Source organism: Hoplias malabaricus, chromosome 3, assembly GCF_029633855.1.
Source record: "Hoplias malabaricus isolate fHopMal1 chromosome 3, fHopMal1.hap1, whole genome shotgun sequence".
In the NCBI taxonomy this organism is placed as follows: Eukaryota; Metazoa; Chordata; class Actinopteri; order Characiformes; family Erythrinidae; genus Hoplias; species Hoplias malabaricus.
Window position 1 is genome coordinate 72,791,261 of NC_089802.1, and position 3,543 is coordinate 72,794,803.

Genomic DNA, 3,543 nt, shown 5'->3' on the forward strand with positions numbered 1-3,543 from the left:
TAACTTTGAAGGCAATTGTCTATGCTGTGAAGATACGAGATGTGCAGTACCTGAAACTACGGATACTGGAAGCCTGTGGTAGCATTTCTCCTGCGGTGTTGCTATCAGTGTGTGAAGAGTGGGAGAAGAGGGTTGCATTGACAATCCAACACAATGGGCAGCACTTTGAACACATTTTATAAGTGGTCAGAAACTTGTAAATAATAAAGCTACGTTAAAACCAAGCATTGTTTTTCTTGTGAAATTACCAATAAGTTTGATGTGTCACATGACCCTCTTCCCATTGGAAAAAACAAAAGTTGGATACAAAATAGCCGACTTCAAAATGGCCGCCATGGTCACCACCCATCTTGAAAAGTTTCCCCCCTCCCATATACTAATGTGCCACAAACAGGAAGTTAATATCACCAACCATTCCCATTTTAGTCTGAAACACAATGCCCTCATTCACAGAGCTGCAAAGGGAGAAACCATCATATGCAAGTTTCACTGACAGTTTGATATCAATCAGTTTCATCGTTGGTGTTTCTGGATAACTGAACACGTCATGTACGTTTGAGCGGAACTGTTCGACCGCATGAAAAAGTGCTTGATTTACAATTAGTTGATCAAAACTATAATCAATTACCAACATCAGTAATAGCAATAATAATTTATAATTTAAATCTAATTACAAAAAAACTAATGTGCACATGACAATTCAGTACCGAAAGAATGTTATTATTACATTTTACATAAACAAATGCTGCACCTACTGTTTTCCATGTACTATTGATACCATTCTTACGTTAAAAACAGTCTTAAATCAGACTAAGTAGTTTTGCTTGGTTCACATTTTGCACTCACTGTAATTTTAACACTAAATATTTGTTATTTTAGAGAATCACTGGACACTGTGAAGACTCACGTCATGAGTTTCATGAATCCCATCCGCACTCATTTTTCTGAAACTTTGATCAGTAAGTGCGACTGATTTCATACTATATTTTTAGTAAAAATTCGTGCAATATTGTCCTTGTAATTTATTTTAGCCAAACACCCAAGTTTACAAATCGCCTAATGCTCGGTTCACCAGGGAAAAAAAGATATTGAAAGGTTTATTATATAGTGCTTTTTATTCACAGAATAGGATTTGAAATTGTTAACATCTCAAACAGTTGCAGTCAGGCGCATATGTAATTATTGTGACAGGCCTAGTTTCATTTCAGATCGACTGTGCTGGACAAGAGTTTAACAACTGAAAATGGTCACTGCCAATTACTTCCAGACTGCAGTTCAAATTATCCAGAGCATACGGGGCTTTTGCAAAGTTCTGCTAATGTAGAGAAATATATTGACATTAAGCCTGTAAGCTTCTACAGTTTGTCAATAATTATGTATAAGTAACAATGTTCCTGAGTAAATCACCATCATCCAAACTGAATATCTTTGCCTTTTGGATGGATGGATGGATGGATGGATGGATGGATGGATGAATGAGAGAGAGAGAGAGAGAGAGAGAGAGAGAGAGAGAGAGAGCGCGACTTAGCCACAGTCAGGAATTTGTCGAGCGCACAAACCTTACTCATACAAACGTGTTTAAGTTTCTTCTTATGTGATGAATTGATTCTAGTTTTCTTGTTGAAGGATCAAGCTTTGTTCTGACAGATCTCTGACTGTGGCTTGTAGCTGTGTGATTAATGCTAATGGCTGGAGAGTAGGGGACAGGAACACAATTCTGTCATCTGCTGGAGTTTGAGGTGAAACACAAGATCCCTGATAAACAGCACACTGTGAAGTGTTGTGTAAAATAAAATAAAAAAGGCTCCAGGTTGTGCACTTTACACACCAAAGGGGAAAGGATGTGTTTGCATCTCTGAAAATTTATGATAGATATCCATATTTTTCAATAAAAACACTGATCAGTACCTGTTTGTCCTGCTTTTCTGCTTCTAACTTTGTGAAGCTGTCCTACAGAGAACAAGAGAACACAATCGTACTGGAAATATTAAAATGTAAAATGTTACCTGTGCAGAATTTATGGCACATTTATTTTATTCCAGTTTGCTCAGTGTCTGTGAGGAGTTTGGTGTGTTCTTCCTGTGTCTGTTTGGGTTTCCTCCAGGTGATCCTCTTTCATCCCACAGCCAAAAGGAACATGTTGGTAGGTAGGTTGGCTGTGCCAGTGTTCCAGGTAGGATTCGGACTCTGGGAAGAAGGAGCTCCTTTTTGTCCTGCTGTAAACACAACAATCCTGGACAGCTAAACTGACTTTGAGGAGAATGTTATGTTTTAATGTTTATGAAATTGCCAAATTGAAGCTCATTCAGTTTAGAATCAACACATAAATTGAGCCGATGTATACGAACAGATTCGAGACTGACTGTGTAAGTCTTTTGCCATTTCTGAGACACCTTGTCTGTATCCGGGCCAGAATCTGAGTCAAACAGTTACTGCAAGCTCAGCGTGGGCCACGGTCAGCTGAGGTCTAGTACAAACACTGCACATTTACTGCCACCTGTTGGTCAGCAGTTAGGACAGCATCAGTGCCCAGCCACACCCCTGCGTCACTGCTCCGCAAAAACAGTACGAGGTTCTCTTCTGTTCACAAGTTTGGAATCACTGGAGGCCCCTTTATAAAGTCTGTATAGGTTTATGAACCAGACGCAGTCATAATTCGTTGTCTTATGTCTTTTCCTAACTTCAATTTAAACAGATCCTGAGCAGAAACACGTTCTGTTCATGAAAAACGAAAAACTTCAGCATGAATGTGGAAGCTAAACTGCTCACTAGCATCAAGGTTTTGTGACGTCATAAATACAATGACTGACTTTCAGTGTCGTTTCTGTAAACAGATTAGACACATGGAATGTGGAGTGTACATTTTGAAACACATTTCAGACACTTAGTAAGTGAAATGATTAAACTTTTTTTTGATAAAAGTTACATTTCTTAGAGATTTTTTTATATTCTCATTTTTTAAGTTTGATGAATTCTGGGTAACTTTTGTGGTTTGTTTAATCTTTCTGGATGCATCTAACATTTCTTAATTTTTATTTACAGATTCTAAGTGTCCTATTATACAAAAGCTGTGAAATTGTAAAGTTCTCAAATGTGAATTATTTGCTACAGTTGCCTGCTACCAACTTTATTTTACATTATTGACATTATTTTGAATTGTAGTTTACATCAAACATGAAAACACTTGTGCCCTGCATAAATGATATGAGATCATTTGTTTATATAACAAAATGCAGGAAAAAACAACTGTCAATATGTTTGTTTTCCACATGTGTAAAGATATTTTTACCCAGAAGAGCAACAAAACAGGTCATTTGACATGGGGCACTCAAACATTGGTAAATACAGTCATTTGTTTAGTTCTCCTCTCCTCTGTATTATTCACTACAGTAAACTCCATGATGTGGATTTAGTAATTAAGCCTTTTCTTTAAATGAAAACACTTGGAGGTTTGGAATGTAAAGACTCTTTTCCCAATTTAGTGACTGAAGATTTCTGATATGTGCTTTAACAAAATGGTCCACGCATTCTATTTGAGCTCAA